Raw genomic sequence first — 23161 nt, forward strand, 5'->3', positions numbered from 1 at the left:
ATAAAAAGGAGGCTGACATAATGACATCATTACCGATGCGTGGCTTGCATTGTGTGAATGATAACGCCCAAACGGACAATCGGATCAAAATTTGGATTGCACCTCCAATGTGTAGAATTTAATAAACTACAAAAATTTTCCCGTAATTTTTTACCGTATCTGCTACGGGTCTCCTCGGGTAACGCCAAGAACCATGGATTAATATTTACTTACATTAAGACGTCTCACATTTACATCTCTATAGATTTACCAAATTATTACACTCATTTATATTTACAGCCATGACAATCGGAAACTCCCGTGTGAAGAACGGGTAGAACAGCTAGTCTGTGGTACATGTGCCCCGAGGTTGCATGAAGATTACTGTGGGACACTAGCAAAAGCTTGAACTGAATATCTGTGTGACACTGCAAGACGCCAGAGGGCGGGAGTCTATGCAAACTTATGTTGCCATATTAAGGGAATAAAGGCAATTCGATATTTAATCTGTTTTTGCATAAAAAATGCAACTTCAAATGTAGCTAAGAGTCTCTACAGTCATAGAAATGTATAATAACATATGCTTAAAACTGACGCTACTTAGGGGCCCGCCGTACCCTGTTGAATGTATTTTGTGGATCTAGATGCCCCCCTCCCTATACAGTGACGTTTGGTATCATTTTACTTATTAATGTATGAGAATAGATTGAATATACTTTTTTCCAACGCAAGGGAAGTTTTATCATTTGTAGGTTTAAGCTAGAAACGAACGTCTGGGTTTTGAACTGTATTGATTTGGAACTATTTGTTTTGTGTCAGAGTTTGGGGCTCATGAGAGGCCGTTCCGATTTCTTGATGTCCCCCCAGCTACAGTATAAAAGACACAACCCTAGATATTATATCTCCTTGTTATATTGAGTTGCTGTACATATACTGTATTGTCTGGTTTTATTGTAACCTTTTTATTTTTATCATTTTTGCAACTTTTTTCATAAATAAAATGTTTATTAGCTGCTTAGGCTCTGGAACTTTAGTCTTTGAAAAAAAAACTACTGATCGCTTAAGCCTGAGGAAGTGGGTGATACTTACCTTGCAGGGTGTATTGTTTACACTGTGGGATGATACAATGGGTCGGATGTATGAAGTCTGCGTTGGCAAGAGGTGCGGGTTCGGACGTTTTTTTAAAGCGCAAATCATTTATAAGGCATGGTTTTACCTTATACATGATTGCCACTTTAAAAAACCATTAAGAAACCGTCCCGAAACCCGCACCGCCAACCAACTTGGACTCCATTACATCCGACCCAATATTAGTTGTAGTATCATATTAAGCACCCGGCCACTGGTAAGGCAGAGACATCTTTAAATCAAGAAAAGTGTTGTTTTTTTTCCCTAATTGTATGTATGAGGGTAGATCGGCCTTTATGGGCCCGAAGGTGGGGGGGTTTATGATGACATCTGGGTCTTCCCTAAACATGCGCCTGCTTCCGCACTTGCTTGGAGAACAGAATGGGAGCTCTCATTACAGGAACATCACTCTGCAAAGTGAAAACTGTTTTCAGCCTTCTATCCACTGAACTTCTCCCCTCAGCCTGTACAAACCATTGCTAATCACCAATCACATGCAGCCATGCAGGATCTAAGAACATTTGCGCAAAGGGAGGAGCCAAGGATGCTTTTGCACCGCGGAGCTGCTGTTAAGGTATGTAGTGTACGTTGTGAATGACCGTTACCACATGGCGCTTACATAAGGTCATTATGACCAACAATGATCATAATGATAAAGTTATTAATTACATAATAATAGCAATAATATTAGCAGTAAATAATACAGATAATTTCTAGAACACGTCAGGCTTCATGAGCAGTTGGTCAGAACCCGCATAACCAAATTGCTAAATGGATAAAATCCGTGCGCGCAGCGAATAAAATATTTGTGTACTGCGCAGAGGTCTGGGAAATGAATTTATAGATGCATGTATATTCTCCAGAGTCCAGATGGAGTATTTAGTTTTGATGTTATTTAAGGCACTGGGAAGCTGAAGTGCACTGAGACTTATTGCTAAATAAATCTCATTTGTTTTGTGACAGAAGAAGCGCTTAAACTGATTAGCAGTACACTCCGGCCGCATGATATCACAGAGCAAGATGGCCGCCACCACAGCGGTAGATGTCAAACACAGCAACAGGGACAGATCTGACGGGGAATGTGTCTGCGTTTTGTTTTATTATTGTGACTCCAGAATAAGAATATTTTGCCGGCACTTCTGTGAGTTTGAGTGCTTGCAGCAAATTGTATCTTTTATAATAACATTTGTAGTGGGTGACGGCTGCGTGCAGTGACGTAGCGTAGCGGTATCATATGCAGTGGCAATAAACTGCAAACGTCATTCATTACATCCAACAGTAACGGCAGCACTGAACTCTACCCGTCTACTCCGTTCCCCCCAAGCTGCATGTAATACCTGCACCACTCCTGACAGCTAACACCTGTAGAGAAGGTAACACAAAATGACGCCTGAAGTGGGATAGGATGTGGGAGACATTGCACACCTCCCAACGTGACCCTCTCAGGAGGGACAGCATGCTCTGCTCCAGGACTTTTCTCTTAATTTGTGATTGCTATCATCTCTTTTAAACAGGTTAATGGGTAAGAGAGGTGTTTTCCCACAGGTTGTGGCAATCATACATTAAGGTGCTAATTCAGACCTGATTGCTAGACTGCGTTTTTGTACAGCGGGCGATCAGGCCTAATCTGCGCATGCGTATGCACTGCAATGCGCAGGTGCGTCGCACGGGTACAAAGCGAATCGCCGCTCAGCGGTTGGATTGTGCGAAGGATCCATTCGCACGGGCATTGACAAGGAGATTGACAGGAAGAAGGCGTTTGTGGGAGTCAACTGACTGTTTACAGGGAGTGGTTGGTGAAACACAGGCGTGTCCAAGCGTTTGCAGGGAGGGATCCTGACGTCAATTCCGGCCCCGGACAGGCTGAAGTGTTCGCAGCGGCTGAGTAAGTCCTGGGCTGCGCAGAGACTGCACAAGATCTGTTTGTACAGCTCTGCTACACATGCGTTCACACACTTGCAAAGTGAAAATACATTCCCCGGTGGGCGGCGACTATGCGAACGCAGGACTGCAAAAAAAACCTAGCGAGCGAACAGGTCTGAATTAGCCCCTAAGAGGGAAGTCCAGGAGCAGAGCATTGTGTCCTCCTGGAGAGGTCATGTTGGGAGATATGACATAGGTATGAGCACTGGGTCAGTATTAGGGTACAGCACAGGTGATGGTAATCATACAGTAAGAGGGAAGAGCAGGAGCAGAGCATTGTGTCCTCCTGGAGAGGTCATGTCGGGAGGTATGACATAGGTATGAGCACTGGGTCAGTATTAGGGTACAGCACAGGTGATGGTAATCATACAGTAAGAGGGAAGAGCAGGAGCAGAGCATTGTGTCTTCCTGGAGAGGTCATGTTGGGAGATATGACATAGGTATGAGCACTGGGTCAGTATTATGGTACAGCAGAGGTGATGGTAATCATACAGTAAGAGGGAAGAGCAGGAGCAGAGCATTGTGTCCTCCTGGAGAGGTCATGTTGGGAGGTATGACATAGGTATGAGCACTGGGTCAGTAATAGGATACAGCACAGGTGATGGTAATCATACAGTAAGAGGGAAGAGCAGGAGCAGAGCATTGTGTCCTCCTGGAGAGGTCATGTTGGGAGGTATGACATAGGTATGAGCACTGGGTCAGTATTAGGATACAGCACAGGTGATGGTAATCATACAGTAAGAGGGAAGTGCAGGAGCAGAGCATTGTGTCCTCCTGGAGAGGGTCATGTTGGGAGGTATGACATAGGTATGAGCACTGGGTCAGTATTAGGATACAGCACAGGTGATGGTAATCATACAGTAAGAGGGAAGTGCAGGAGCAGAGCATTGTGTCCTCCTGGAGAGGTCATGTTGGGAGGTATGACATAGGTATGAGCACTGGGTCAGTATTAGGGTACAGCACAGGTGATGGTAATCATACAGTAAGAGGGAAGAGCAGGAGCAGAGCATTGTGTCCTCCTGGAGAGGTCATGTTGGGAGATATGACATAGGTATGAGCACTGGGTCAGTATTAGGGTACAGCACAGGTGATGGTAATCATACAGTAAGAGGGAAGAGCAGGAGCAGAGCATTGTGTCTTCCTGGAGAGGTCATGTTGGGAGATATGACATAGGTATGAGCACTGGGTCAGTATTAGGGTACAGCACAGGTGATGGTAATCATACAGTAAGAGGGAAGAGCAGGAGCAGAGCATTGTGTCCTCCTGGAGAGGTCATGTTGGGAGGTATGACATAGGTATGAGCACTGGGTCAGTATTAGGGAACAGCACAGGTGATGGTAATCATACAGTAAGAGGGAAAAGCAGGAGCAGAGCATTGTGTCCTCCTGGAGAGGTCATGTTGGGAGATATGACATAGGTATGAGCACTGGGTCAGTATGAGGGTACAGCACAGGTGATGGTAATCATACAGTAAGAGGGAAGAGCAGGAGCAGAGCATTGTGTCCTCCTGGAGAGGTCATGTTGGGAGATATGACATAGGTATGAGCACTGGGTCAGTATTAGGGTACAGCACAGGTGATGGTAATCATACAGTAAGAGGGAAGAGCAGGAGCAGAGCATTGTGTCCTCCTGGAGAGGTCATGTTGGGAGGTATGACATAGGTATGAGCACTGGGTCAGTATTAGGGTACAGCACAGGTGATGGTAATCATACAGTAAGAGGGAAGAGCAGGAGCAGAGCATTGTGTCCTCCTGGAGAGGGTGATGTTGAGAGGTATGACATAGGTATGAGCACTGGGTCAGTATTAGAGTACAGCACAGGTGATGGTAATCATACAGTAAGAGGGAAGAGCAGGAGCAGAGCCATGTGTCCTCCTGGAGAGGTCATGTTGGGAGGTATGACATAGGTATGAGCACTGGGTCAGTATTAGGGTACAGCACAGGTGATGGTAATCATACAGTAAGAGGGAAGAGCAGGAGCAGAGCATTGTGTCCTCCTGGAGAGGTCATGTTGGGATGTATGAGATAGGTATAAGCACTGGGTCAGTATTAGGGTACAGCACAGGTGATGGTAATCATACAGTAAGAGGGAAGAGCTGGAGCAGAGCATTGTGTCCTCCTAGAGAGGTCATGTTGGGAGGTATGACATAGGTATGAGTACTGGGTCAGTATTAGGGTACAGCACAGGTGATGGTAATCATACAGTAAGAGGGAAGAGCAGGAGCAGAGCATTGTGTCCCTCCTGGAGAGGTCATGTTGGGAGGTATGACATAGGTATGAGCACTGGGTCAGTATTAGAGTACAGCACAGGTGATGGTAATCATACAGTAAGAGGGAAGAGCAGGAGCAAAGCATTGTGTCCCTCCTGGAGAGGTCATGTTGGGATGTATGAGATAGGTATGAGCACTGGGTCAGTATTAGGGTACAGCACAGGTGATGGTAATCATACAATAAGAGGGAAGAGCAGGAGCAGAGCATTGTGTCCTCCTAGAGAGGTCATGTTGGGAGGTATGACATAGGTATGAGTACTGGGTCAGTATTAGAGTACAGCACAAGTGATGGTAATCATACAGTAAGAGGGAAGATCAGGAGCAGAGCATTGTGTCCTCCTGGAGAGGGTCATGTTGGGAGGTATGACATAGGTATGAGCACTGGATCAGTATTAGGGAACAGCACAGGTGATGGTAATCATACAGTAAGAGGGAAAAGCAGGAGCAGAGCATTGTGTCCTCCTGGAGAGGTCATGTTGGGAGATATGACATAGGTATGAGCACTGGGTCAGTATGAGGGTACAGCACAGGTGATGGTAATCATACAGTAAGAGGGAAGAGCAGGAGCAGAGCATTGTGTCCTCCTGGAGAGGTCATGTTGGGAGATATGACATAGGTATGAGCACTGGGTCAGTATTAGGGTACAGCACAGGTGATGGTAATCATACAGTAAGAGGGAAGAGCAGGAGCAGAGCATTGTGTCCTCCTGGAGAGGTCATGTTGGGAGGTATGACATAGGTATGAGCACTGGGTCAGTATTAGGGTACAGCACAGGTGATGGTAATCATACAGTAAGAGGGAAGAGCAGGAGCAGAGCATTGTGTCCTCCTGGAGAGGTCATGTTGGGAGGTATGACATAGGTATGAGCACTGGGTCAGTATTAGGATACAGCACAGGTGATGGTAATCATACAGTAAGAGGGAAGAGCAGGAGCAGAGCATTGTGTCCTGGAGAGGTCATGTTGGGAGATATGACATAGGTATGAGCACTGGGTCAGTATTAGGGTACAGCACAGGTGATGGTAATCATACAGTAAGAGGGAAGTGCAGGAGCAGAGCATTGTGTCCTCCTGGAGAGGTCATGTTGGGAGGTATGACACAGGTATGAGCACTGGGTCAGTATTAGGGTACAGCACAGCTGATGGTAATCATACAGTAAGAGGGAAGAGCAGGAGCAGAGCATTGTGTCCTCCTGGAGAGGTCATGTTGGGAGGTATGACATAGGTATGAGCACTGGGTCAGTATTAGGATACAGCACAGGTGATGGTAATCATACAGTAAGAGGGAATAGCAGGAGCAGAGCATTGTGTCCTCTTGGAGAGGCCATGTTGGGAGATATGACATAGCTATGAGCACTGGGTCAGTATTAGGGTACAGCACAGGTGATGGTAATCATACAGTAAGAGGGAAGAGCAGGAGCAGAGCATTGTGTCCTCCTGGAGAGGTCATGTTGGGAGGTATGACATAGGTATGAGCACTGGGTCAGTATTAGGGTACAGCACAGGTGATGGTAATCATACAGTAAGAGGGAAGAGCAGGAGCAGAGCATTGTGTCCTCCTGGAGAGGTCATGTTGGGAGGTATGACATAGGTATGAGCACTGGGTCAGTATTAGGGTACAGCACAGGTGATGGTAATCATACAGTAAGAGGGAAGCGCAGGAGCAGAGCATTGTGTCCTCCTGGAGAGGTCATGTTGGGAGGTATGACATAGGTATGAGCACTGGGTCAGTATTAGGGTACAGCACAGGTGATGGTAATCATACAGTAAGAGGGAAGAGCAGGAGCAGAGCATTGTGTCCTCCTGGAGAGGTCATGTTGGGAGGTATGACATAGGTATGAGCACTGGGTCAGTATTAGGGTACAGCACAGGTGATGGTAATCATACAGTAAGAGGGAAGTGCTGGAGCAGAGCATTGTGTCCTCCTGGAGAGGTCATGTTGGGAGGTATGACATAGGTATTAGCACTGGGTCAGTATTAGGGTACAGCACAGGTGATGGTAATCATACAGTAAGAGGGAAGTGCTGGAGCAGAGCATTGTGTCCTCCTGGAGAGGTCATGTTGGGAGGTATGACATAGGTATGAGCACTGGGTCAGTATTAGGGTACAGCACAGGTGATGGTAATCATACAGTAAGAGGGAAGAGCAGGAGCAGAGCATTGTGTCCTCCTGGAGAGGTCATGTTGGGAGGTATGACATAGGTATGAGCACTGGGTCAGTATTAGGGTACAGTACAGGTGATGGTAATCATACAGTAAAAGGGAAGAGCAGGAGCAGAGCATTGTGTTCCTCCTGGAGAGGTCATGTTGGGAGGTATGACATAGGTATGAGCACTGGGTCAGTATTAGGGTACAGCACAGGTGATGGTAATCATACAGTAAGAGGGAAGAGCAGGAGCAGAGCATTGTGTTCTCCTGGAGAGGTCATGTTGGGAGGTATGACATAGGTATGAGCACTGGGTCAGTATTAGGGTACAGCACAGGTGATGGTAATCATACAGTAAGAGGGAAGTGCTGGAGCAGAGCATTGTGTCCTCCTGGAGAGGTCATGTTGGGAGGTATGACATAGGTATTAGCACTCGGTCAGTATTAGGGTACAGCACAGGTGATGGTAATCATACAGTAAGAGGGAAGTGCTGGAGCAGAGCATTGTGTCCTCCTGGAGAGGTCATGTTGGGAGGTATGACATAGGTATTAGCACTGGGTCAGTATTAGGGTACAGCACAGGTGATGGTAATCATACAGTAAGAGGGAAGAGCAGGAGCAGAGCATTGTGTCCTCCTGGAGAGGTCATGTTGGGAGGTATGACATAGGTATTAGCACTGGGTCAGTATTAGGGTACAGCACAGGTGATGGTAATCATACAGTAAGAGGGAAGAGCAGGAGCAGAGCATTGTGTCCTCCTGGAGAGGTCATGTTGGGAGGTATGACATCGGTATGAGCATTATACACCCCTGGCAATGAGCATTACACACTCACAGCATAAAGGCACTGGCAACGAGCATGACACCCAGAGCCAGAGCATGAAACCTCCGGCAATGAGCATGACATCCAGCACATGAAACCCCTGGCAATGAGCATGACACCCAGAGCCATAGCATGAAACCCCTGGCAATGAGCATGACATCCAGCACATGAAACCCCTGGCAATGAGCATGATACCCAGAGCATGAAACCCCTGGCAATGAAAAGGTAATTTAATAGTAATTAAAAGCCTTACTGTAGGGCATAATGTATCACGGCCATTGCGGTGTGTGGCATAATATGGTGGAATTTTTTTTCCTGTGGTGGCCGTTATCTGTTGGTGCAGGGTCAAAACCTGGGGTGTAAGGTAGTCTTTTCCTGCGAGGCCACAACCATTTTAGCTAGGCCACGTCCATTTTAGCTAGGCCACGTTTTAGCTAGTTAGGAACGAAAATAGTTTTTTATGTCTAGGGCGCATTTTAGAATGTTTGGGGGGGGGTGCATTTTTTTAGTGTTCGCACTGGGAGCCAAATTGTCTAGACACAGCCGTGCCTGTAGCATAATGTGAATTGGGATTTCCGTGTGCTAGACGGTGTACTGGGGACACTAGTATCTTCAACACATCTACGGATCTGGGAGTATTTACACATTATAATAACATCACCAGTGTATCACTTTTACAACTTTACTGGCAGGGGCCCCCACAAGTGTGTTGCCCTGGGGCCCCCACAAATCTTAATCTGACTCTGGCTATAGGGAGGGTCCATCCCCGAGGACCATCTGATTTTGCAATGAAATGTGGAAAAGAGGTTTGATAACAATTAAATCTCTCATAGCTGGTTTACATTGTCCCAAATACTAATAATTCCATTGCAAATGTGACGGCCTGCTGCTGATTACTATATAATGCAGACAACGCTGACTGTCACTCGGGATTCGGGGGCCCAGGCTGCTCACAGTCACCACTAGAGGGCAGCATACTGTGTAGTATCTGATAGATAGAAGAACAATCTCACTGTCACTTACAAACAATATTCTCACTTTCCTGACATAGATAAATATTTTGATAAATAATGACTGTACATAAGTTACCTTCTATCGCATCCATTAATCCTCCAGTCAATTACATATAGAGGACACTAAGAACAGGTATTTAAAAGGAAAGTTTAACGACATAGCAACACATTGTTGCAATATGGTGCTTACTAACCTCTTATTAATATACTGTAAATTATTAGTGTAACTTTGTTTTATCCTGCAATATAAAACGTTATATTTACCTGATTTAACACAACTACTTGTAATGCGTACATTCAGGTTGTAATTTACTAACGCAAGTGTAAACATTTGCAAGTGCAGAATCCAATCAAACCTTTGCTTAACAAAAGACTAAGCGAAGCTGATTGGCTGATATATCTGTCGCTTATCGCATTTGTGAACTTTTGAAGTTATAAAAGCCCCTCTTTGCATCTTACTGTACAGGTTTACTAGACTTCTCCTTTCATGTCCTTTCAGACTATAATGGTGGCCTGGGAGGTCCCGTGCCCTGGACTTGAACCTTAGTGTTAGGGACCTGCCAGATGAGGTCACCTGGTCGCAGTTGGGGAGCCCATAGTTTTGGCCAAAATTATGCTAAACACCTCAAATTTACTTTATGTTATATTGCATAGTTTATTATAAGTTTTCTGATTAGCAGTGCTTACTATCTGGAGTGTGCATCTGCATTTTCTCTTATTTCCTTTTAGACTGTAAGCTCTTTTCAACAGGTCTATCAATTGTACTGTGTTGTGTACAGTAAATGGTAACACTGTGTAATATTTATAATGATGTGATTGTATATAATGGTTAGTATATACAACATTATAGTAGATGCTAACTAATAGTATTATAACAGTAATATTAAAATAATAATAATAATAATTTCTTATCTGTAAGGATTATTTGTGTTCTTTTGTTTTATCAGTACATAGACGGCCTGCTCTCTTATTCTGTCTTTTCATATTGTATAGAGGAAAAGAATCTGCCATGCTATCAGGCATGTTATTGGATCCGTTTGCATCATTCAAATCAAACGTGACACGAGCCACGACTTCCTTCACGTGCCGGCGAGGTGAGCTGTCACTGATATCATTTCATTGTCTCACTGTACAACAATTTAATAACGCACATCATCCTGCATTGTGAAATGTAAGCAAAATGCGCGAGTTCTGTCTATCAGCGTGCAGAGCACTTCTCACACAAAACGTCTTTGTTCTGCAATAAGGCTCTGCAGTCCTGGCCACTATTGTGCGCCTCTTTCTATGGAAATCATCAAGGTCCCTACTACTCCAGCCCAGCACTGTTGTAAGACTGTTGTAATTAACTACTTAGATGCATCGTAGCACTTGCTTCTGTGACAGGGAAATATTGATTTTTTTTAATCGTCTCCAAGTCTCCTCGCAGCACAAATAAATGTACTTCGTTTACAGTTTATGCACTCTGTACATTGGGGGTCATTCCGAGTTGATCGCTAGCTGCATTTGTTCGCAGGGCAGCGATCAGGCTAAAAATTGGCAATTCTGCGCATGCGTATGCGGCGCATTGCGCACGCGCGATGTACGGGCACAACGAACGATGCAGTTTTGCACAGGCTCTAGCGATGCATTTCAGTCGCACTGGTTGCCGCAGAGTGATTGACATGAAGTGGGCGTTTCTAGGTGGCAACTGACCGTTTTCAAGGAGTGTTTGGAAAAACTCAGGCGTGCCAGGGAAAACGCAGGCGTGGCTGGGCGTTCGCTGGGCAGGTGTGTGACGTCAAATCCAGAACTGAATAGTCTGAAGTGATCGCAAGCGCTGAGTAGGTTTTGAGCTACTCTGAAACTACACAAAAAATATTTGCAGGCGCTCTGCGATACAACCGTTCACACTTCTGCGAAGCTAAAATACACTCCCAGTGGGCGGCGGCATAGCGTTTGCACGGCTGCTAAAAACTGCTAGCGAGCGAACAACTCGGAATGACCCCCATAGAACAGCCAGGCGGCACAACGTGTTATTCTGTGATGAGTATATGCACAGGTTCCGTAATACAGTGTATATATATTTCCTGCAATGTTCTGCTTAAAGTCCCCGTATTCTGTGATTTCACGCATCAGTCAGTGCAGCAAAGTCAGTGTCTGTGTGGAAAGTACTGCAAGGAAAATGCAAAAATCTCCAGGCCTGAGACTAGATTCCAAAAGGTGTCACTGTAGCACCTTTGACTGAGTGATGTTATACAGAACTTTTGTCTGGCAGAAGCTGAGAACGCTCTGTTGTCTTTCCATTGTTATTCCGCCAATCCATGCAGGTAGCATACTGTATCTCCGCACAACAAGCCCTTTCTAAGTACTGTCTACGTTCTGTCATTTACATGTTTAACAGAAACATCAGGCTATGCAGCATGCACGGACCCGGTCATTACAGTCCTGCAAGGATTTTCCTGCTATTAACCCAGTAATGCGCTGACACTAGTGCAAGTAAAACACACACACAAAATAAATTAAAAAGAAATAAAAAAAGAAATTAAAACATGCACATTTAAGTGTAGGGAATTAAAAAAAACTTTTTTGTGGACGTTAAGTGGATTTTAAATTTTGGCTAAAATCTCTCTTAAATCCACTAAATTCCAATTAATAATTTATATCTAAGTAGATGAGAAATCTGGGGGGCTGAGCAGTTTTCTAACAAAGTATCAGTATCGGTATAACACAGTATCGCCCCATCTCAGGATGACAACAACAGCTTAACGTTTATTTTTTAAACACGCTATATTTTATGAATAAAATAATGTCTATAGATTTTTTTAAATGTTTAAAAAGTAAATTATCTATTTTTAAAATGATTTTCATTTTGTTTTTGTTTTTTTGCCTCTTTAGAGAGACTGGCCCAAGAAGCGGAAAGCTAGCCATTATCCGCAGGACGGTACTGCTCAGCTGTCATCACCATAGTTTTTTGTTAAATTGTGTCTTTTGTTTTTGTTAAATCAGCCTTATTGGGGTTATACTGCTTGATAGTCCCGTTGCGTGTGAGCGTCTGTTTGTCCTATTTTATCTGTCCGTCTGTCCGTCCCTTCTCACTTCACCTTCATTTCTTCTTGTGAATAAGTATCCCAGACCGATTCCTCCTGAACTTCTGCTGTCCCCATGGAACACGACATTCTGGGGCTCACCCTAGTCTTCCATTAACGATTACTGTTGTTCAATTGTAAAGCGCAACGGAATATGCTGCGCTATATAAGAAACTCTTAATTAATAAATTAATTAACACAGTGACATACATCATTAATAAATCTTTTACTCTGAAATAAACAGGCAATTCTGGTTCATAAAATGAACTCTGTTGTGTCCTTTGCTTCTAAATATCGCACCCTGAAGAGGGGGCACATATCAGGGAAAGGGAGCAAAAGTCATGTGATCCAATACAAGCAATTGGATGGACCTTAAATTACGGACACGCTAGCAATCCTTTCACATCGCAAAATAAAAGATTGAAAACACATCTGGCGTTACTGTATCTGTAAAGTTATAACTTTGTCGTATACCTGCTGTCTGAGGGTGACTTTTTTTCTCATTAAATTTATTTAAATATATATATAATTACTGGGAGCAAGCTGTAGACAATCTGCATTAGGTCAGTACGTCAGAAAGACAGACAGACATCGATATGGCATTGTGCAACAGAGAACAGCACAAGTGGGGACAGATGGCCACATACAGCTGATGTTTAAGTCACCATTCTGAATATAAGCGTTGCAGAGGTCATTGGGTATTCCGCCGGTAAGCCATTTCATCATAGGCACCAAATGAGGTTGGTAAGCAAACAAAAAATCAGTTAATTTTGTTTTGTTGAAATAATATCATTTTAGTTTTAGAATCAAGGGCAGATGCCAGCTTTTCACTCCGAGCAGATGGCAATTCTATCTAATAGTGCATCTCTGTATTAGTAAGGTCTGTTGTGTATACAAACAGCCATAAACACTAGGTAAGAATCAAAATAAATTTTAATTGTCGACATTAAATTCTGGCAGGCTTTCCACCCAAGGATTCCGAGTTCTTTCCCTCTAAAGTCTGTTCTGTAACTGGGCTTATTGCAGCCTTTTATTCTGCACTCAATTCCCCAAATGGCTCTGCACCGAGGTGCTGCCCCTGCTGATATTGTATTAGGAAATAATTTATAACGATGGGAGCTTTAATATCACCGTTCTTATAGACGCTTGTGTAATTATCTCAGTGCCAGACAATTTTAGCCGTCTAGAATTTCTTCATCTATCCATTGGGAGCAATGGCTCTGTGGTGCACATTTACTTGTACATACACTGTATCACTATATCTGCATTTACATGATTGTTATAAGTCACAAAACCATGGGACTCCGTCGTTACTACCGCAATGATTTCACACTACCATCAGATAATGCTCCTATCAAACTATGGGGCTAATTTGTTACACTGACCCCAACTGTAGCAGCCGGTCAGATACTGGTGGAGTCTCCTATTTCCAAAATGTCTGGGACTAGAAGTATTTGGGATATCGGATTTTCCCGTAGTTTTCAATATTTGCATATACTATAATGAGACACGTTGAGGATGGGACCCAAGTCTAAACACAAAATGTACAGATGGGTCCACGGTTATCTTGACTAGTTTGCTGCGCCTAGGCACAACATGACTTATTAGCATAAACCCTTCACCTATTGTTCTCAGCTGTAATACAATACAGAGAACAATACAGCAGGGGATTAAGTCATTACAGCAGGGGATTAAGTCCGACTGGCCAGTCTCAGTAAATCCTATTAAAGGTCAAGATAAACATGGACCCATCTGTATATAACATTTTTAATAAATTTTGAAGAAAAGCAAATGTGTCACAATCTTATACGTGCTGCAAAAATTCCCTATTTCTAAATATTACATATTTTGTAATTTTGGGTATGGGAGACATGTACCTACTGTCATTATTGCTCTTTTACAAACTGCCGTAGCACCAATGGCGTTTAATTTTTTTGGAGTAAGAGTATTAAAATGTGCCTGGCGATGGTAACGATGAAGGCGTTTCCAGTTTTATGGAAAGGCGGCAGTGGCGTCACAAGGGAGATGTGGGGGGTGGGGCCCGCACTTGGGTGTCATCCGCTCAGGGGTGACACCAAAGCACCTACTCCTGTCACTGTGTACAAGCCGGCCCTGCAGAAAAAGAAGTCTCCGGGGGCAGCCCACATCTCCTGAACCCCCCCCCCCCCCCCCCCCCCCCCTCCTCGCCGAGTGAAAGAAACAGGAGTCGGGATGAGTAGCCAAAGCCCATACTGTGAAGCCACGCCCCCATTTTATAGTGGCCTCAACACAGCCATGCGAAGCCACATCCCCTTTTAGTGACCACACCGCCGGGCAGTGAAGCCTTTCTACCTTTTAGTGGCCGCTACACCAGGTGTCCAGAGGGTAAGTGACGCTGCTGGTAGATGGCCGTGCTTAACTTTTTTTCTCCTCACAAAATTCAATGCAGGAATGTACAGGAAAGCGTATTTCTAGGTGGACATCAAATAATGTAAAAAGAACCTTCAAAGACGTGTTTTGTGATTATGTTATGGACCGATCACCAGATGTTACACCACATGTAATTGTTTGTGTTTATTTATCATGTGTATTTCTTTTATTACCAGCATGGTGACCTGCAAATTAACTTTTTCGTGGTCACTTTTAAAATTAATTTTTTCTCTCCCCTGACCTCCTTAAATACAACAGATAACAATTTATGGGAAGGTCATAAACTTTGGTATGATGAATCTTGTTAATTATACGTCAATGTTGACATGGCATGTTACTCTACTCCCTCAACTCCTTGAAGATCTGGAAAACGTTACAGACTGTGACCCTATACCCAAAGTCCCCTCCATACCGGAGTGACCACATGCTCTCAACAAAGGGACTTAAGACCTAATTTACAGTCACACTGAAAGTCTAGGAAAGGATGGGGCTGTATGACGGGCCAGGCAGGGATAAATAATATCCCACAGGCAGAGCAGAGTATAATTCCTGGGAAACCAATTTGACATTGGGAATTGCTCCATCTTCTTGCGTCTTCCGTAAACAGATTCATGTGAGATTGTTCATTTTCAGCCCTTTTTGTTTATAAGAAAATGATTTGCATACTGTCTTTGCATACACTTTATGAATTGTTTTTGTATATACTTTAAGCATTATATCTTCCTCTTATTACGTTTCATTTATTAAGACTGGTCTCTGTGATTCTTATCGGATCCATTTTGCTTGTGGATACGGGTAATCCATACTGCATACAGTATGTATTGCAGGTTACTATGTGAGTAATAATAAACGGGACTTAATTGAAGTGGTAGGAAGACCTTAAGGTCTCCTAATTGGAGTGAGTAGCTCCTGAAACAACCTTAGTGATGGCAGATGAATTAATAGCGAATTGGAGAGATACTGGGCAGTGCAATCATTTCGTTAAACAGACCGGATGGTTGATTTTTTTTTTTGTTATCTCTGTGTCACACCCACATCATGAACTCAACTGAGTAGTGATTTTGAGAAAGTTACGGACAGCGGTTAGAGATTGTAGTATCTTAGAACTGGGTCTGTGACAACGTGTAATATAGACAGCCCCCCATGCCTCCCCACTTTCATGAGTCATTTAAACCATAAATGAGGTTAAACTAAACAATATTGTAGGAGATAAAAGTTAATGAGGGTTGTTCCATCCTAAAGTGGTAGAAGGTCTGACTTGTTCGTGAAACTCTTTACTGTTGCCACAAGGTGCACCAAGACTTACTAGCATAAGCCTTTCATCTATTGTTCTCAGCTGCAATACAATACAGAGAGAACAATACAGCAGGGGATTAAGTCATTACAGCAGGGGATTTAGTCCGACTGCCCTGGCTCAATTTATCCTATTAAAGGGATAGATGAGGAGGGCTCCATCTGTACAAAACCTAGAAATGGGTGTGCACTATACAACATGCGCATTTAAGTGGCCGTGGATCTTTGCTCCTTAACAACTGCACATTTTTTAATTATTTGGGATGCACCAGTTTAAATGGGAATTACATTTTAATTTATAATTATTTAATGTTCACCGGACAGATAGGGCCATCCTTTGGTACAAGAATGTATTACCTAGGGGAAGGCAGTAAATGTAGTTTTCCACGATTGTTCCCGCATTGCAAAACTTTTTGTGTTGGCTACAAAGGGTGGAGAGGGACAGGCTAAGCAAAGAGAAGTTGGAAAGATAGAGATATTTTGTAGGTTTCGGGATAACAAAAACCCATTATATCTACCTCTGTGTCATCACATAGGATGGCCTGGCATTAAAAAAATTACAAAAAATGTCAGTAAAAAGAGTTTCCATTGACAAAAATAAATAAATGCTTGGTTGAATTTTTATTGCTGTTCCTGTAAAATACAGTATTCCTACTATCCGTTTCACAGTATCAATCATGGAAACATAAGTTTAGAGGAAAAAGTTTCACCAAATTGCTTTTCTGTCAAAATTACCATCATTACTTTTCATTCTTTTAGGAAATGTTTGTTAGTATTAAAGATGGAGGAAAATGCAATGCAGTAACTGGCCACATGGAAAGATAATTTAACACACAATACATCTATATTTATATATATGAAGAAGTGATGGGTTGAGGTGTAAATGCAGCTTTAAAGCAACACTAATTGTGCGCAAGTGCACCTTTTTTTATGCAGACACTCAAGGGTTTGAAGGCCAAGATGGCAGCTCCTGGGGTGGAGGGAATGTTCTCTGATGTTTGCAGTTGGAAGGATCAGGGTTAAAACTCATGGCCCCCAGATGAGTTTACCCACCAGAGAAGGTAGGGATTTTTGCAAGATAAAAGAGAGAGAAAGGCTGTCTGGAGAGGTCCCAGGATATGATAAGCCAAAGTTTTGAGGCAAAAGTTCCCATCTGGCGGATGTGCATGAGCAGAATTGTGCAGAACAGAGATACGTGACATGACCATGCTGTTTGCATCAGACCTAAGTAGCCTGAGTGGAACTATGGAAAGTAAGGGAGGCTGTTGGGAACATTAGACCGCTGGACAGCCATTTCTCTGTTTTTAATTAACGTGCACTTTTACTATTTTACCTGGAAGGAATTCTGTCATCAATCACATTTACAGAGAGTGTAACTAGGCCTTCAGATCAGCAGCAGAGGGGAAGGTAGCCAGGAAGGACTTGTCTAAGAAAGGTATGTGGGGGATTTTATCTGTGTGCTTGGCCAATCCAGGGAAAGCATAGCCAATAAAGGATGGACTTTATTCAGCGACAGGAGACCAGACGAGATAAATCAGTAAACATGGCTGCTAGGGTTAGTAGGTCTACTTCACTCTCCTGTACAGCATTTTATTCATTATATACTGTACTGCTGGGGTTAGAGAGGCAGAGTGGTAAAGGGACATATCACTAATAACAGAGTGGGGCAGGTGCATGTTGGTTAAATTGCCCAGATACCGAGCCTGTAGAACACAGGTGTCAAGGTACTCTAGCCAGTGAATCAAAGAAAATCATTTGACAAGGCCAGTGATTGGGGGTGTCAGTGTTGGTGGGGCCCATTTTAAACAGGAGATAATGGAAACAGGGGATGGGATGAGTATATAGACATTTTCCTTACCGCTCTTGGAACCTTTGAATCTGGACCAAGTGGGAAGAGAAAATAGTAGAAGACAGAAGGATGATCGGGGCTGTTATAAAATGATAATCCCAAGATGTTTGGGAGTTGGTCAAAAAGCTTTGCAATTTTGACTAGTGTCATTGAAAAATTTTGGTTAATAATAGGGTTAAAATACTAATGGCCAAGGCCTGTCTTTCCCTCAAATGGTTGGCAACAGCATTTTCCTGAATCTGCTGGCGTATCAGACATGAGTGGATCAATGGCAGGGACAAAAAGAAGTCCACCCTGGCCGTTAAATGACAAGCAATGTAAGTGGGTCACTTGTGTAAATTTAGGCATAAATACTCAGTATAGTCTGTAGTGAAAGCCACACATTGCAACACGGGAAAGAAGAGTAGGTAGGGAACCTGCTGGAAGTGGTACAACATAAATGGGTACAATGTTTCCTTGGGTTAGGAGATATAAATGGATGAGTTGGTAGCAATACATCTTTTGGATCTTACAGGAAGCCTAAGAGTTTTACAGCATGTAGCATTGGTTATATAGGAATCACCCACAGGTAGTTATGGATAAACGAATGAAGGAAGAGGGCTGAGGTTGGATACTATACCCCATCGACCATTCACCTATGACCCCTTGTCTGTCAGCCCCAAAGATAACTAACATTGAGGTAAGCTCAATATATTTCATTAGATGTGGGCAATATAATGGCTCAGGCACCTGGTAAAAGGTTTATTATTATCGTAAAAAATGAACACAGAGTCCAGAATTCCTTTATGTTCTTCTTATTCTGAATGTTCTCACTTATTACGATGCGTGCAGGGCAAAATAATACATGTGGACAAATGTTTGCACATGGACTGTTCCATACTGTGTACCTTTTTTATGCTTTTTGCTTTATACTTAGAGTTTGAAGTAAGGGAGAAGATGAGGGTATGCACGGTTATCCATTATCCGGATGGGCCTACTGTATGTGCACGGTATATGAGGTCCTGCTGGGCTCAGTCTATCAGCTGTTTCAGGGATCCATTAGTGCTGATCAGATAGAACCCCTGAGGTTGTCCATGAAGTTTTCTGGGCATAGAAAGGTAATCCACTCTGGCAGAACAGAGGCTTCTGAAGGACAAGTGCTGGTATGCAGTCTAGGTATATGGCATAAGCTCACTTGGTGCCAACTGAAAACTCTCCTGGGAATGAAAACATCATAGGTAGGGTATGGATGGGATGGATGTTTAGCAGCACAGTAGGTTGGCTACGATGACGCTGGTGTGCGAGCCAATGTTAATTTATTAGAGTAGCCAGGGTGGCAAATTAAAATGCCATAATAGAGAGCTGCACTTATTCAACAAAGTATCAGGAGCTGTCAGGTTCGGGGCAACTTCTCATGGAAAATTATGCAACTGGAGATGACCAGTGAGATTGGTTACTGTAGGACTGATAGATGGGGGAACTGGGAAGAGAGAAGAGTAGATACTTGATATGTTTTCATACTAATAATGATAGTAATTATAATATGAGTGTGGTTATGGTCTTTAATAATTTATATTACCCTTCGCCCAACCTCCATCCAAACCTCTGGTCTTGTTGTATTAAAGGGGAACATTTGTCTTGAGGTATACGTTTCGTAGGCAGAAGAACGCATTTGTACTTGCCCAGAGGTTCTTTGCCAGATGTGAGGAGTGCTAGTGCTGGGTAACACAGATAGGCGGCTACTCTAATCACCAGGAGCTTATGTGATCACTGGCTACATTAGACTTCTTGTTTAAATATCGGGTAATAGGAATCATGACAAAAGAATTTCTAGTGTGCCGAAACGAGAAGTTATGTATTGAGACCCAAGACGATTGGGGCAGATGAACTTCAGGGTTTGAATGACGTTGTGTAGACCTCTATGGCCTTCTTCGGGACACTGAGAACATGGAACATGACTGCAGCGCTGTGACGGAAAGTTTTATAATCCCTCTTAGGTAGATTGCTCGTGGAGAGCTTGCATATTTGCCCCTTTGTAATGCCAGATGGCCACATGTGCCCTCTAGCTGCCAGAGAGACTAGAAGTGTGTGTATTCAGAGAGAGGGGGCTCACTGCTTAAACACACAAATGAGAGTTTTTCCTTTTTAGGTGCAAATTACTTATACTACACATGTGCACAAAACATTCTTACGTGTGCATCTCTATATGGACTGACACCTTCTCTGCTTACAGCTTCTTACATTCAGAGAGGCGCGACAGAGGTAGTAGGGGTCATGCATGCTCTTGCCATGTTCTGTAAAGGAGTGTCCGCCTGTCAGGGGGCTTATTACTTGCTGGGACTAAACACACACTAATATTGATCGTCATCCACTTTGGCTGATTGGTTGAGTGTGTCTTCCATTGATATTACTCCTGTGATATCTCTGGCTGCAGCAATCTATTTGCAATGCATATTACAGTATTTACAATTTTGCAATCAGTCTGTGACAGAAAAGGAAGCTCTTATTTCATTTGTAAAAGAAGACAACAAATGTTTGTTTTTGTATGAACTTAATTAGTACTTTTATTTTCGTATTAGTTTCTGCATTTAACTGTAGTTTACGTGTCAGCTCAGGGATACACTAGATGTACAGGGATTTAAAATCACAAATGGACTGTAATGTTTTCCCAGCGGGAATGAAAACCAGCGCAATCCTGCCAAGAAATCATAGTTTAAAACAGAAAGCACCTTCTGAATTCCACTCCGGCAAACCCCTATGCAGACCCCAGATTTACTGCGGAGCAACAATACCGCAATCACAAACGCCCCGTAACAATGACCTGCCTCTGGCAAGCATGGTCGCAGTAAGCATTGCACAAAACCCTAGTTTTGATTTTTTTTAAATGCGCATATTCACAATTATTATTATTTTTTTTTAAATAGTGTGGGGTACCCCATAAAGCCATAACAGCCCTAAACTTTGAAGCCTAGGCTCGTAGTGGGAAATAAGGCGTGACAAAGAGCATGAAACCCCCCCATTTAAAAATTGAGAACTACAGTAGGCAAATGATCTACAGTAAATGCTGAATTGCTTAACTTAGTATTAATCTTTAACTGTTTTAATACTGTCCCTTGAATTTGTTGATCAGATCATCAAATAAACGCTACATTAGAAAAGGTTAGACAAAGATATATTATTTTTCAACAAATCAGTTTAAAGACAATTACTATGAAACGCCTATTTTTGTCAATTTTTATGCCTTTATAAATATATTTTGACCAAAATGTTTTACTAAAAAAGAAACCGTACGCAGATTTACATTTTAATTTGACATGTTTTTTTTCTTCTATTGAAAATTATTTTTGAAGTCTCTTTATGCAGTAATTAATAAAGCAATGTAAGAAATTGTACATGTTTATTTGTTGAGTATAATACAAATCAGATATACATGTATGTACTGTGTTCTACTGAAAAATATAGGGGGGAAAAAAGTCTTGTAGTCTGACCAATATAAATAACAATTGCTTTGATAAAACAATAAAATTCTAATACTCAATAAAATTAATCCCCAGACAAGACTCACACGTAAGTAAATTCCTGTATAATCTAAACGGCATAAATCCCAATTACTGAGAGATTTTATATACAGTTATAGCAGCCACAGTGTCCTTATGGAAAGATCACACAGTCATACATGAGATGAACAAAGAAATATCAGGGGCCAATCTGATTCAGCTTCTAGAACACATTAAAAATCAATTTGAAGGATTATATTATAGTTGGGAGATGCTCTGTAAGTTTATGAAGTTGTGATAATAAGTTGTTGTAAGTGTAATCAGACTCCAGTGTCCTCATATAGTAAGATCAGTCTTATTCAATGTCATTTATTTTATTCAGTGTTTTGGTAACAAAAACGGCAATCGGGAAATTACTGTATGTCAGGTCAGTCAGCACCCAGTGAGCGCCGACGCACACACCCCAGACAGGGAGGTGACGATACCACGATAGTCATGATGAAAAGCAGAATCAGCTGCAGTAACTCCCCTCTACTGACGCGTTTCTCTACCAGTTCTGTACATTGTATTCAGAGGACACTGCGTAGACGTGGTTGAGATATTTTCAATATATTGCTATATTTTTGGAAGCTTTTCTCATATTTATTATCTTGTTTTATTACTTTGTGAAATGCGGTGTAAAATAATAACTTACAGTATAATAATAATAATAATAATAATAATAATAATAAAAAAAGGAAGTAATTCTGTCATATGCTACAGCTACTGTACAAAAGTATATTTATTTATATCCAAAATTCAAGAAGTCACCTTAGCTTTCTCCCAAAATCATGCCCGTTTTCTTACCCGCAGACCCATTTGAAATAATAATTATACATAAAGGATGACAAGAGATTTGGATTTTAAATTATGATAGAATATTTCCATGTCAGCTATCCAAATCAGTTCTGTAGTCAGCGGAGATTCAGAACGGCGCCCCCACCTATAGTACATACAGATTATCTTGCTCTTAGTGGGGCTGATCAGTGGAGGCTGCAACTGCTTCCACCACTGCAGTGATGCTGTGAACATACAGGGGCCATAGCATTGACTCACAGGTCGACACGTAAATAGCATATTATTATTATTATTATTATTATTATCCTTTATCAGTGCCGGTTTACCAAATAGGCAGAGTAGGCAACGGCTTATGGGCCCGCGCCATTAAGGGGCCCCACAACAAAGGATCAAAATAATATTGATTTGACCTTGAAAGAAAATTAGACTCAATCTTTCTTACATTGTTTCCAAAAAATAGGAAAAGTGAATCAACTCAAAGAAACAAAAACTTTACAGTAAAGACTCTATAGAGAAAATGCTGTATTAATGTAATGTATCATTAACTACTGAAAGTGTATAAACCATCGACATCAGATCCACATTATAGTTTCCAGATCGTAGACTGTTGGTTGGTAAAAGTAAAAACGTATTAGGCAATCATTTGCAAGATTCCGGGTGCCTAGGGGCCCCCGCAGGGTTTTCTTCCAGCACTATCCTTTATTTATATGACACCACAAGGGTTCCGCAGCACCTAACAAAGTACATACACAATGAGCAGAACAAGAAAACAGCGACTTACAGCACCAGACAATGTAGACTAGTACATGGTATATACACATTGCTGCATCAGCGATCCTTCTACTCAAATAAGCAGCAGGTTGTCATACACCAAGGGTTAGGTGTTGATGTAGGGAGTATGGAATAGGAGATAGTCTTAGTAAGAAAGGGAGAAGCACAGAGGAGAGAGGGCCCTG

At 42.5% G+C, this 23161-nt stretch overlaps 1 protein-coding gene across 1 annotated transcript in view; it reads right to left on the reverse strand.

Annotated features, from left to right (window-relative positions):
* Nucleotides 1–23161, reverse strand: part of USH2A (usherin) — a 1656840-nt gene that overhangs the window by 1142438 nt on the left and 491241 nt on the right. The gene's annotated exons all lie outside the window — the stretch shown is intronic.

The sequence above is a fragment of the Pseudophryne corroboree genome, chromosome 4 (assembly GCF_028390025.1).
Source record: "Pseudophryne corroboree isolate aPseCor3 chromosome 4, aPseCor3.hap2, whole genome shotgun sequence".
In the NCBI taxonomy this organism is placed as follows: Eukaryota; Metazoa; Chordata; class Amphibia; order Anura; family Myobatrachidae; genus Pseudophryne; species Pseudophryne corroboree.